This window comes from Oryctolagus cuniculus, chromosome 10 (genome assembly GCF_051225735.1).
Source record: "Oryctolagus cuniculus isolate XC-2025 breed Fujian yellow rabbit chromosome 10, ASM5122573v1, whole genome shotgun sequence".
Classification (NCBI taxonomy): Eukaryota; Metazoa; Chordata; class Mammalia; order Lagomorpha; family Leporidae; genus Oryctolagus; species Oryctolagus cuniculus.
The window spans coordinates 97167595-97181420 of record NC_142876.1 but is presented as its reverse complement, the minus strand read 5'-3'; the positions used below and the strand labels follow the sequence as shown (position 1 = coordinate 97181420).

Below are 13826 nucleotides of genomic sequence, written 5' to 3'. Positions count from 1 at the left end.
AATTAGCTCACAGAGGGGCAATGAGCACCTGCTCCCCCATCTGCCCAGAAATAGGCGTTGAGGTGTGTGCTGCTTGGTGGTCTCTTCTGTACCAAGACTTCCATGACAATGACAATGCAAAGATAATCACTCTTTTCTTTTTAATAGTTTACATTAAGTTCTTTTTTTTTTTTTTGACAGAGTGGACAGTGAGAGAGAGAGAGAGAGAGAGAGAGAGAAAGGTCTTCCTTTTGCTGTTGGTTCACCCTCCAGTGGCCGCTGTGCTGATCCTAAGGTAGGAGCTAGGTGCTTATCCTGGTCTCCCATGGGGTGCAGGGCCCAAACACTTGGGCCATCCTCCACTGAACTCCCGGGCCACAGCAGAGAGCTGGCCTGGAAGAGGGGCAACCGGGACAGAATCCAGTGCCCCAACCGGGACTAGAACCCGGGGTGCTGGCACCGCAGGCAGAGGATTAGCCTAGTGAGCCGTGGCGCCGGCCATACATTAAGTTCTAGGGTAGCCCAAATGCAATGGGATCTCAAAAAGTTTGTGGAGAAATAGCATTGATAAGTAGATTTATTCTGGTATAAAAAATGGGAGGTCTATGCATAATTTTTGAAAATACACAATTTTCATGAACTTTTTGAAGATCTCTCATATCATAGGGCCTTCCTAGCTATCTCTGCTCCTACACTTTAGCCTTGAGGCTAGTCTTTTTATTTTTATTTTTATTTTATTTTAGAGGCAGACAGAGTAGGACAGACTTTTTTTGATTGAAGACTTCAGGGGCTAGCATTATGGTGCTGTGGGTTAAGCCACTGCTTGCTTTGCCAGCATCCTGAATTGGAGGGCCAGTGTGGGTCTCAGCTGCTCTGCTTCCAATCCACCTACTGCTACTGCAGAATTCATGGCTCCTGGCTTTGTCTTGGCAAAGATCTGGCTTTTGTGACTATTTGGAGAGTGAACCAGTAAATGGAAAATATCTCTGTCTCTGTCTTTCTCTCTGTCTCTTTTTCCTTCTCTCTCTTACTGTTTCAAATAAATAAGATAAATAAGTCTTTAAAAAGAAAACTCAAAACTTTCCATCAAGGGAGTTGGCAGTGGATAAGCAGATAGGTTAACAGGTGCTCTTTAGCAATCATGGGGCCAGGGGCCATCGCTGTGGCACAGTGGGTTAAAGCCCATCCTGCAGCGCCGGCATCCCATATGGCCGCCAGTTCAAGTCCCGGCTGCTCCACTTCCAATCCAGCTCTCTGCTGTGGTCTGGGAAAGCAGTAGAAGATGGCTGGAGTCTTTGGGTCCCTGTACCTGTTTGGGGGACCTGGAGAAGCCTCCTGGCTCCTGGCTCAGGATCAGCACAGCTCCGGCCATTGCAGCCAATCTGGGGAGTGAATCAGTGGATGGAAGACCTCTCTCTCTCTCTTTGCCTCTTTCTGTAACTCTGCCTTTAAAATAAACAAATAAATCTTAAAAGAAATTGTGGGGCCAGTCAGCAGCCCTACGTAGATCTGAGCTTTTCTCTTGACTGTGAAGAATTAAAGATTTGTCCTAATCTCGGACCACATAGCATCTTAGTATCCTTGGGGAGGGCAAAATGAGGAGGTTGCCTTTATGCTTTCTCTGGATCTGGGGAAACTGAGGCCCAGGAGAAGAGGAGGGGAGGGGCTCTGTACGTAGCACAGTTGGTGGCGGAGCTGACACCACACTGATGCTCCTGGCTTCCAAGCTCCAAGTCCTTTAGAGCTGCTGAGCCGACACTGTCAGTTGCTCCACTGCTCAGAGATCTGAGCATCAGAGGTCCAGCTGCTGGTGGGGCGCAGCCTGGAGAAGAGCCGCGTCACGTCCAAAGGGAGTAGCCCGGCAGCCGAAGAGGAGCATTAGTGATTTTCATTTGCTCTCGGCTTCCTTCTCTCGTGAAAGGTGAGCCGACTTTTTCAAGCTGCAAGCTGGCAGATTTCATTCTGTGCTATTTCTGAGGTCTTGGCAGCAGAGCCAGCTCTCCATCCCAGATCTCTGAGAACTCCAAAGAATCTGGTGCAGGGTGTTCCTGCGAAGGCAGATTTTGAAAAGCAGCCACAGAGTCTGGGTGACATGGAGCGGAACAGGAAGCATGGTGAGCAGCTCAGACACTGAAGTCCACATCTGCTTCCAAGCAGGCAAGCCGTGGGCTCGGGACAACCCTTCCTGGGGCTCTGACTGCCGCCCTGGCTGTCGAGGGAGCCCGGGACTCACCGTGCGGCCAGGTTCCCCCAGCTGTGGAGGGGATTGCTGGCCGACACCGATTACCCATCTCCATGTGGGCCTGCCAGGTTCCGTGAGTTTACAAGCAAAATAGCTTTGATAAAACCTCATCTCCAGAGTTCACTGATCTCCAGTTTTGTTTACTCTCTAGGAAGTTCAGGAAATGCACATCTGTGTGATGAGTGGGTGGGTTTGGGAAACAGCGATTTGACCTAGAAATTTATTAGTAAATTTAGAAAGAACAAAAATTACTCTGGCACTGCCAAAATGTCCTGTGTGTCCTTCATTCCATTGCATGGCCAGTTTGGTTGGTTCAGTTCATCCTGACTCCAAGCCCCCAGCTATAGTCAGATTGTTTATGTCCCCCCAAATTCACAGGTTGACACATAATCACCAGTGTGATAGTATTTTTTTTTTTTTTTTTTTTTTGACAGGCAGAGTGGACAGTGAGAGAGAGACAGAGAGAGAAAGGTCTTCCTTTGCCGTTGGTTCACCCTCCAATGGCCGCCGCTGCAGCCGGCGCACCGCGCTGATCCTGGCAGGAGCCAGGAGCCAGGTGCTTTTCCTGGTCTCCCATGGGGTGCAGGGCCCAAGCACCTGGGCCATCCTCCACTGCACTCCCTGGCCATAGCAGAGAGCTGGCCTGGAAGAGGGGCTACCGGGACAGAATCCGGTGCCCCGACCGGGACTAGAACCCGGTGTGCCGGCGCCGCAAGGTGGAGGATTAGCCTATTGAGCCACGGCGCCGGCTCGATAGTATTTTCTTAAGATTGATTTTATTTATTTGAAAGTGCCAAGTAATAGAGAAAGAGGGAAAGATGGAGAGACTGAGAGACAGAGATCTTCCACCTACTGGTTCCCTTCCCAAATGACTACAACAGCTGGGGTTGAACCAGGCTGAAGCCAGGTGCTTGGAACTCCATCCAAGTCTCCCACGTGGGTGGCAGGGGCTCAGGTTCTTGAGCCATCTTCTGCTGGTTTCACAGGTGCATTAGCAGGGAGCTGGATAGGAAGTGGTGCAGCTGGGACTTGATGGTGCTGCAAGTGGCAGCCTAACCCTCAGGTGAAGCCTTTGGGAGTTGTTTAGGTCCCAAGGATGGGGTCCTTGGGATGGGATTAGTGCCTTCATAGAGAGGCCCCAGAGAGCTACCTTGCCCCTTCTCCGCTGTGAGTGCATAGTGAGAAGACAGCATTGGTGAACCTGACAGGGAGTCCTCACCAGAACCTAATCTCCTGGCCCCATGACCTTGGACTTCCTGGCCACTAAAAGCATGAGAAATGCGTTTCTGTCATGATGCACCACCCAGTCTATGGAACTTTGTTGTAGCAGCCTGCATGGGCTAAGACACCCCCCCCCCCCCATCCCTAGCCTTCCTGGCTTCAGGATCTGCAGGTGAAATGCTCTTGGAGACGGCCCCCAGTCCACGTTTGCTCTGCATTTCAGGGAAGGGCATCCTGAAACACTCTCGCCTGCATCCTGCCCAAGTGCCCGGTGTCACAGTGGTGGCTGCTAACAGAGGACCCATTGTCCTAGGGCGGGCCTGGGGTCAGGAGTCCAGCAGTTCAGTGTGTGCCCCATGAATCAGTGGGGCAGAGGCTGCCCTGTGTTTTTGTGTGGGAGTTATTGAAAGAGAGGTTTGCTGCAAGAGGAACTCACATGCTTGGGAAGCAATGAGGACAGGAGAAAAGCTTGTTGTATGTGTCCACGGGGGGTCAGTCCTCCAGACAGGTGCCTGGGAGAGGCTGCAGGCACAGCCCCATAGTGCTCTTCATCAGGTGTATGTGCTACCGGGAACCTGGGGGACACAGGGCAGCCTGGAGTGGGACAGAGCAGGAGACGGCTGCTCTGATGCCCCAAAGACTCCAGGGAGCCTGTCTCTGCCTTGGTGTCCGAAGGGGTGTTGATTGGCAGGGTGTGCAGCCAGCAGGTGGGCGATGTGGAAGGTGCCTGGGCTAGGGGGAGTCCAAGCTTCACTTGACATCAGCTGAGGGCTTGAGTAGAGGAACACCAAAGGGCTCCGTGTGACACAAACAAAGCACCCTAGGGACTCGGAACAGTAGCTGTGGGAGGTTAGAGTGGGACTGGAGCCAGGGCATTAGGGGTCCTAGCAATACGGCTTGAACAGTGCCTGGCGAAGCAGAGGCTTGTGGGAATTCTCTTCCTTGGTCAACTTGGGGAAGAACAACCGAGAAGTGCAGGGGACAATGGTAACAGTCTTTTTGACCACCCCCACCCCCCCATACACATCGTCTTTGGAATCCAATACCCACAAGCCCTGCCCTGCCCTGCCCTGCCCTGCCCTGCCCTGCCCTGCCCTGCCCAGGCCTCCTGAATTCTCTCTGAGCTGCCTTGAGCCTTCTTCTGTGGCTGCTGTGCCTTTCTCGCCAAGTTCCCCGCACCACCGCCCCCGCTGGCTGATTGATGTTGCTCCTGAGGTTTCACTGTCTGCTTTCCCATCCTGCTAACTGCAGTTTGTACCTTCGAGGTTGGTGCTCAACCTACCGCGCCGGGCAAGGTGCCCTCTGTCCCTCAGAGATAAACTTTTGATTTGGTTTCTCTGCAATCTGTGTCTTGACCCCTAACCTTACAATTTTCGCATTCCAAGAGCTTAAGAACAAGTCGCCGCCCCTCGGGGTAGAAAGTCACAGAACGGCTTTGCACAGTGTCTCCTAAGAAAGCTCTCTTGCCACGGAGGGTTTGCAGTCGCCTCCAGTCCTCCAGCCGCCGGAGGGCGCACTGCTCCAGAGCCCGCTTGGCTCGTTTTCCCGCATCCGTTTACAAACTTCTCTTCCTAAGCCTGGAGCATGCCTCTTTGCAGACCGGAGCTCCAGGGAGCAATCTGACATGCCCTTTGAGAAGATTGTGCCTTATGAAATATCTGGCAGTGACTTCTGTTTGTTTAAACTTGAAAAAAAAATCAATGATTTCACATCGCAAACTCATTTAGAATTTACTTTGCGGTAATGTTGTAGGATAATATGGCGGGAGTTTGGAAGCAGAAAGCAAATGAGGCAGGAAGACAAGATCGTCGAGAAGATGATAGAACAGGGGCTCTGATTAGTGAAGCACAATTACACGGAATAAATACAATATCGATTTTTGTATAAAAAAATCAGCCGCCGAGGGAGGGGGAAATAGAGTGTTTTGTTATCTTTCCTTTTTGTTTCTATTTTTCAAGATATTTTCAAGTTCTCTGAACGCTATCAGTTTGCAAAACAAGCAAGCAAACAGAAATATATTCTGATTTAGTTGATGTTGCATGCAAAATGCCTCTGGTATTTCCTCTTTGAAAATCTGTGTCTTCGGAGGCCCTGTTGCTCCGTGTTGGGTCTGCTGTTTGGCCGGTCCTCACCTGCCCCTATGGTGTGACAGGAATTTGTGTCTTCACTCGCTCGCTAGCTGGTGAATTGATTGACAATAAGCACCTACTTGTACATGCTTTACCAACAGTGAATTTCCCAGTGGCCTGAGTAGGTGGAGTTCTTATTTTAAGAATATGATTTTAAAAGCGGAGTTTTAAAATAATTGTATGATGAGAATTTCTACGCAGAATGTGTGTTTTGGAGTCCGCGAGATGGAGAATGCATTCTCCATTTATATCTTTAATCATTTGTAGGAGGCAAAGATGGATGTGTGAGCTGTGCAACAATTTTTGTGGTTAATTATGTTTGTTTATGGCTACTAAGGCATTTGTAAAATTTAAAGAGACACACACACCCTTGCACAGAGTGAGATTCCTCCCACTGGGTCCTTGTGGGAGGGCAGCAGATGTGTCAGCAATTCCAGCAATTTGTTGAAGGCTTGCAATTCACAGAGGGCTGGGAATCAGGACCCTAGGGGACAGTTTGATGACAGGGGGCTGCTGACAGGTGCTTGGTGGCAAGGATCTCCCCAGAGATCGAGGTCTGGCTATGGCCCTCGCTGTCCTGCAGTCACTTCCTGCTGTGCTTCCCCAAATCAGCTCGAGGGGATGTAGACGGGGTCTCCACTCCTTTGTATAAACAGAAATAGATGTTTCTGCTTGTCCGAGGAGTCTCAGTTTGTAGCATAGTCCGTTTGAAACCAAGAATTCTCTGGAGATTTTGCTGTGTGAACACACAGGATCTTGGTGATTTCTTTGGCACTTGGTGGGAGACCTCTGTTATGGGAGAGATACTTCCTTTTCTTGGAGCTGAGAGCTTGGAGCTGTTTTGTCAATTTCGTGGAGGAACAGGAAGTAGAGCAGAGGTCAGGTGCTTCTGTGTGCCCAGGCTGGTCTACTGTGAAGCTACTGTCATTTACATTCCAGGACTGCTCAGTCTCCAGGCCCTGGGAGGGGCCCAAGCCACTTGGCCAACATTGTCATTAAGTCACTCTGTCCTTTGTTCTGTGGCTTTGTCTCATTCTCTCTTTTCCTGGGTGAAGGCACTGACATGGCCAAGGACATTTTGGAATTCTGGCTAAGAGACAGCTGAGGGGGGGAAATATGCTGTTTGCACTGTACTTTAGAAAGTCATTTTTTTTTTTTTTGACAGGCAGAGTGGACAGTGAGAGAGAGAGACAGAGAGAAAGGTCTTCCTTTTTCCTTTGGTTCACTCCCCCCCAATGGCCGCTGTGGCTGGTGCACCGCTCTGATCCGATGGCAGGAGCCAGGCACTTCTCCTGGTCTCCCATGGGGTGCAGGGCCCAAGGACTTGGGCCATCCTCCACTGCACTCCCTGGCCACAGCAGAGAGCTGGCCTGGAAGAGGGGCAACCGGGACAGAATCCAGCGCCCCGACCGGGACTAGAACCCAGTGTGCCGGCGCTGCAAGGCGGAGGATTAGCCTAGTGAGCCGCAGCGCCGGCCCTAGAAAGTCATTTTTAAAAAACTTTATTTTCATTTTATTTGAATGGAAGACACACAGAGGAAATAGGGAGAGAGAGGCAGAGAGAACTTCCAACCCCTGGTTTACTCCCCAAGATGCCTTTAGTAGTCAGGGTTGGGCCAGGCTGGAGCCAGAAGCGCAGACTCAATCCAGGTCTCCCACGTTGGTGGTAGGGACCCAAGTACTTTGAGCCATCACCTGCTGCCTACCAGGGTGCGCCTTAGTAGAAAACTGAATCAGAGGCAGAGGCACTGGGTCTCTAACCGGGCATTCTGATATGGGATGTGGGCATCTGGTGGCTTAACCACAGCTGCACCAAGTGCCAGCCCTCCTTGCCCATTTGCTGCAGAACCACTGTAACATGAAATTATAACAGGTCCCTGCAGTGAGGGTGTCTTTTGGCAGCAAACAGGTTCATGAGCGTTGTCAACTCAGTGGTGTCGATTGGAGGTTAGTCGCCGGAGGGAAGCTTGCAATGCCCTGAACTGTTCGGGCTCAGATGTGAAGAAACTTGACAGAGCTTTCCCCAAACACTACCACAACCCCAAGGATTCACCCACTATCATCTGTAATGAGTCATGAAGCTAAAAATAATAAAAACAAATTTTGATCAACCACACTACAGGCAAGAAGTTATTTTTCTGTTCTCTTTAGAGAAAATAGGCAAGAAGTATAAGAAAAAAATAGAATGCATATCAGGCAGATGATAAAAATCATGCTTTTCATGATTTTATAATACTTTTGTAACCTGTTGCCATTTCTATCCTCATCTAAATAAATATTCACCTGAGCTGGTATTTGGCACAAGTTAGGGTGCTACTCCGAATGCCCTGGGTGTTCCCCGTCTCAGTCCCAGCTACCCTGCTTCCAGGCCGGCTTCTTGCTGGTGTTCTCCTGGGAGGCAGCAGGTAGCAGCTCAGATAGTTGGGTCCTCCCACCTTACGAGAGACCCACATGGAGTTTCAAGCCTTTGGCCTGGCCCAGTCCCAGATATTGCTGAGCGAGTAAGCTAGTGGACAGAAGATCTTTCTCTGTCTCTCTGACTTTCAGATAAAATAAAAGTTATATTGATAAAAAAATCACTTATATGCCCAAGTTTGTCTATTCTTGTAGTAGGCATCCTCAAATCATAGGACCATCAGAACACAGCACTTGGACCTGCCCGTCACAACGTGATCCTGGAGAAATGGTGTGTGTGTTATGAATTCGCATTGTCCTCGGCACCAGTGGGCATGGCAAGCACTCTTTCCTAGGGTCAGCTCATTCAGTGGGCATGGATTAACCACTGCAGCTTTGGCAGAGGACAGAATAGAAACTGCCTTTAAGAAGTGTATGTTCAGGGGCCAGCGTTGTGGCATAACAGGTTGTCACTGCCTACAGTGTCAGCATCCCATATGGGCACCAGTTCAATTCCGGGCTGTTCTACTTCCAATCTAGCTCTCTGGTACTGCACCTAGGAAAGCAGTAGAAGATGGCCCAAGTCCTTGGGCCCCTGCACACAGGTGGGAAACCATATGAAGCTCCTGGCCCCTGGCTTCAGCCTGGCCCAGATCTGTCATTGTGGCCATTTGGGGAGTGAACCAGATGATGGAAGACCTCTCTTTCCCTCCCCCCTCTTTCCCTCCCTCCCTCCCTCTCTCCTTCCTCCCCCCCCCCATATCCCTTCTCTCTCTCTAATTATGCCCTTCAAATAAATAAAATAAATCTCTGAAAAATCTTCAAAAAGTACGTGCATGTCAGAGTTATTCTGGTTCTTAACTGTTGCTTTCTTTCCTCATTACAGGGTCTCTTTGTACTCCCACTCCTAGAAGACATGGTGGTTTCTTACCATTTTCAATTTAGACCAATGTAGTTCATTTGTTTTGAGAATTATGTGCCTGGGACCAGTATGCTGTGGTACAGTGGGTTAAACCACCACATACAATGATGTCATCCCTCCCATATGAGCACACGTTCGAGCCCTGGCTGCTCTGCTTCCAGTCCAGCTCCCTGCTAATATCCCTGGGAAAGCAGCGGAAGATGACCCAAGTGCTTCAGTTCCTTCCACCCATGTGGGAGATCTGGGTGGAGTTTTAGGCTTCTGACCTCAGCTTGGCCCAGCCCTGGCTGTTGGGGCCATTTGGGGAGTGAGCCAATAGTTGGAACATATCCCTTCTGTCACCCTGTTGCTCTGCTTTTCAAAGAAACAATTTTTTTTTTTTTTGACAGCTAGAGTTAGATAGTGAGAGAAAGAGAGCGACAGAGAGAAAGGTCTTCCTTCAGATGGTTTACCCCCCAAATGGCCACTATGGCTGGAGCTACGCCAATCCGAAGACAGGAGCCAGGTGCTTCCTCCTGGTCTCCCATGCGGGTGCAGGGGCCCAAGCACTTGGGCTATCCTCCACTGCCCTCCCGGGCCACAGCAGAGAGCTGGACTGGAAGAGGAGCAACTGGGACTAGAACCGGCACCCATATGGGATGCCGGCGCCGCAGGTAGAGGATTAACCAAGTGAGCTACAGCACCAGCCCCAAACAAATCTTTAAAAAAAAAAAAAGAAAGAAATAAAGAAAAGAGTTATGTGACATCTTGTAGGTGTATGGTCATCTCAGTCATGTTGCAAAACCAGAGCTGGAAACCAACAACCCCGTGTTTGACCTGACGCGCAGTAGGCAGAGGTTGGCACTCACTGTGTGTAATTTGGCATCCTGAGAGGTCAATGACAGAGGCAGCGCAGCTCAGCAGGGAGCTCATCAGAGTGTCTTGAAAGAGGCCAGCGCCAGGGCTCCCATTTCCCTCAGCCCCGGGAACCAGAGAGGGCGCAGCGCTGACTCATTTCTCCACGGGGCCACCTGTCCTTGTAGGGCTTTCTGGGGTAACCCACCATTTTGGAAATAGTCCTTTCTGCACTAATAGCTTCCCAAAGCAGAGCTTTCTAAACCCGGAGGGAGTCGGCAAAGGAGGCCGCACATGTGATTCTGAGGCTCAGTGGGTTGCTTTTTCCACTTGGACCCTTTGAGTCCAAGCATCTGTTGAAATTTATTTATAGGTTTACAGAAAGGGTCTTGGTTATTCTACGGCAGAAGCCCAGTGCTCTGGCTTGGGTCCAGCTCTAGAAACGGAGATGTTTGACTCTTTTTGTTTTATTTTAGGAGCGTGCTGTTCTGGTGGAATCAAATGTGGAAGCCTTTAATTGTAAGTACAAGACAATTTTTAAATTTTTATCATCGTTTTTTGAGTGTGGGTGGGTTGGAGGTTTGATAACCACTTGGTCATTTGGAGACATTCACATTCTGTTTTCGAAATCCCGGATGTAGGGAATCCGCATCTTTTCTTCTTGTGCTGTCAATCTTTCTGACATCTACAGCCCACTCAGAGACCGAGCTCTCCACAGCTTTCCCTGAGCTCTCTGTGTGTGGACTCTGATCCCCTTCAGGGCAGCACTGCACCTGCTGTGTCCCAGGGATCAACGTGGGGCCTGGTACTTAGGAGGTGCCCAGTAAACATCTCTCAAATGAAGGAATGCTGAGTGAATGAGTGAAGGACCGTGCAAGTTATCAACATTTCCAAGGTGAAGAAGGCCGCCTCCACCAAGATGAGTTCTTCATGGTATTCATTTAAGGTAGGCGAAGACAGACTCTTAAATAGAGTGTACGTCAAAAATACATGGTGTGCTTTGAGAATGAGCCATTTCCTGTGCTGGGGCAGGGTGACGGCTATGCGCGTCCAAATGCATTTACCCAAATGGGGAACACTGAAATACGCATCAGGGTAGCTGAGCTGCCAGCCTAGAGTTAGTGTAGGCTCGTGGCTTAGCCCCTGGGGTTGAAGTCAGAGTCTGGGCTCCAAATCTAGCCTTGACTGCATGTTGGTCTGTTTTTGTCGCTAGGCAGGCTATACTACAGAATGGGTATGTTATCAAGAAAAGAGCTTTATTTTGGTTCATGGCCCTGGTTCAAGGTTGAGGGGTCACATTTGGTGCTAGCCCTCTTGCTGACAGAGTCTAAAGATGGCATAGGGTGTCACATGGCAAGAGATAGGGAGTGCATGGGAAACCCAGCTGAAGTGGATTTTACAACAGACCCACTCTGGAGATAACCCAATCCATTATTTGCGTGTTTTTTTTTTTTTTTTTTTTTTTTTATTTGACAGGTAGAGTTAGCAGTGAGAGAGACAGAGAGAAAGGTCTTCCTTCCGTTGGTTCAGCCCCTAAATGGCCGCCACAACCAGAGCTAGCCGATCTGAAGCCAGGAGCCAGGTGCTTCATCCTGGTCTCCCATGTGGGTGCAGGGGCCCAAGGACTTGGGCCATCCTCCACTGCCCTCTTGGGCCACAGCAGAGAGCTAGACTGGAAGAGGAGCAACCGGGACTAGAACCCAGTGCCCATATGGGATGTTGGCACTGCAGGTGGAGGATTAACCAAGTGAGCCACGGCACCGGCCCCTGCATGGTTGATTAACTCATTCATAAGTACAGCACCCCAGCCACCTCTTAAAGGCCCCAGTTGGTCCCATTTATTAGTAACTCCTAACGGGGATTAAATTTCAGTGTGAGAGTCAGAGGGGACAAACCTTAGCAGATGTGCACCAGCTGAGTAGTCTTGGCCAAGTTACCTCACCTCTGAGGTTTGGCATCTGTGTAGTGGGAATAGTGATAACGATGATGACTTCATAGGGTTTTGGGAAGACTCAATGAGATAATGCTTGGTACAAAGTAAGTGCTCAGTAGAAGTTTCTCCTCCCTTTCCTCTCCTCCTCTTTTGCCTCCTTTCTGTCTTGTAAGCAGCCCAGACTTTGTGATTTCTCCTGCTTGTTTCTGCAGCTGATCTCCAGGGTGCGACACAGGGCCTGGGGACGGAGGGGACGCTGTGGACCACTGGTCAGCTCCACCTGGCCGGAACGTTTTTGCTAGGCCTTTGGATGTCCAGGGAGGAAACACAGATTCTCACCCCCAGCTTTTACAAGAGACTCCAGCCCTTGCACTTTGCTCGTTGGATTAGAGGCCATCTCCCTCCCACCCCCACTCTTACCCTAAGCTGGGTTTCATCTGGGATCGCTCTGTGCTCATGTTCCTTCTTGGCCTGCAAACCCACCTTTGTTTTCCTGTTGGGAGCCTTTGTGGGGTGAAGAACTGACACTGAAGACACTTTCCTGAGGCCTAGCGCCTTGAAGGTGACTGGCGTTTTGAAAGCTATTAGTGATGTGAAGAAGCCAACCAACGTCACCCTTCTAGAGAGATCCCACACGGCCTCCAGCAGCCTCATTTCCCAGCTCCTCCATCAGATCCAAGGTCAAGTTCACCCGTGGTGGTGGTGGCTCGATTTTGCTCATTTTGTACATTATTTATGTAATGTGCGGGTTGTGAGGGCGTGTGGATGGAGATGATTCATAGGCAGGAGCAGCTGAAAGCAGATTGCAGAAGCCCAGCGCCTCTTACTTGGGTGCTCCCCACCCCCACCCCAAGCTGCTCCCCGTGCCACTCCCTGCCAGGCCCCACACAGCCCTGGGCCTCCGCGGGCAGCCCCGTGCGGCAGGAGGGCGCTCTGGCCCTTGAGAGGCCCCGTGGCTGCAGATTATGTGGACACACCCCCTCCTATGACGCAGTTCTCATAGAAAAAAAAAAAAAAAAAAAAACAGAATAGCATAAGGAATTCTAAAAAAGTTATGATGACTACTTCAAGGTTTATTTTCTGAAATATCAAGTGTTTTTAAAAGAAGTTCCTGGGGTTTGTGTTGCTGCCCTGCTTTTCTGTGTTCCGCCGGCCTGTGGCTGGGGCAGCCCAGCTAAGTGCCCCATGGCCTGTGGCTCCCTTCCTGCACCTTCCCTGAGCTTTGTGAGAGCTTTGGCGCTGTCTGACATTCTCGACACCCTGGGAAGAGCGCTGGCTGTGGCGTCGGGCAGGTGTGGTTGGGAGACTCACTAGTTCTGGGTATTGGTTACCGAGCGTGAAAAGAGCACAAGGCAGTAAAACCCAGCAAAGCATGATGTACACACCTCTCCGGGCTGGCAGCCACGCGGCTCTGCTAATCTTCATTTCTTTATTCCTTTCTTTTTTTGAAAGATGTACTTTTATAAATTTATTTGAAAGGAAGAATGGGGGGAGAGACAGAGAGAGAGATCTTTGATCTGCTGGTTCTCTCTCCAAATGGTCCATGACAGTCAGGGCTGGACCAGACAGAAACCAGGAGCCTGGAACTCCATCTAGATCTCCCACGTGGGTGGCAGGAACCCAAGTACTTGTGTCATCTACTGTTGCTTTCTCAGGCACATTTGCAAGTAGCTGGATTGGAAGTGGAGCAGCTGGGATTTGAATTGGTGCTGTTGATATCGCAGGCAGCCGTTTAACCTGCTGTGCCACAATGCCAGCCTCACTTTATTTTTAACTTAAAATATTTTCTACAGTGTTTATTTGTTTTATTTGGGAGGGGGGAAGGGGAGAGAGAGAGAGAGGAAAGGAGATAGAGAGAGAAAAAAACCTCCCATCTGCTGGTTCACTCCAGGCTGGGAACTTAACCCAGGTCTCCCCCATGGATGACAGAGACCCAGCTACTTAGCCATCACCTGCTGCCTCCTAGGGTCTGCACTAGCAGCAGGGAGGAACACAGCACTCAAATCCAGACATTGCCTTCATGCAATGCAGGCATCCCAGTTAGTTAGTGGCTTGGCCTCAGAGCCAAACACCCACCGCAATCTTTAAAGAGTGTTCTGATTAACATGTAATACTTGTACCCTTCCCAAGGGTACCATGCAGTATTTCAACACATGCACACAGTGTAAACAT

At 50.1% G+C, this 13826-nt stretch overlaps 1 long non-coding RNA gene across 7 annotated transcripts in view; it reads left to right on the top strand.

The window, feature by feature from the left end:
- The window catches only part of LOC149124352 (uncharacterized), a 79154-nt gene extending 66496 nt beyond the window's left edge, over positions 1 to 12658 (top strand). For 4 of the 7 annotated variants that reach the window (XR_016214295.1, XR_016214296.1, XR_016214289.1 and 1 more), the window contains 3 exons: positions 10198 to 10240; positions 10482 to 10667; positions 11867 to 12657. This is a non-coding gene — a long non-coding RNA (uncharacterized LOC149124352). Of the gene's footprint in view, positions 1 to 10197; positions 10241 to 10481; positions 10668 to 11866 lie in introns of all 7 variants that reach the window. The other 3 variants (XR_016214293.1, XR_016214290.1, XR_016214291.1) reach the window with 2 other exon arrangements.
- The last annotated feature ends 1168 nt before the right edge of the window (positions 12659 to 13826 follow it).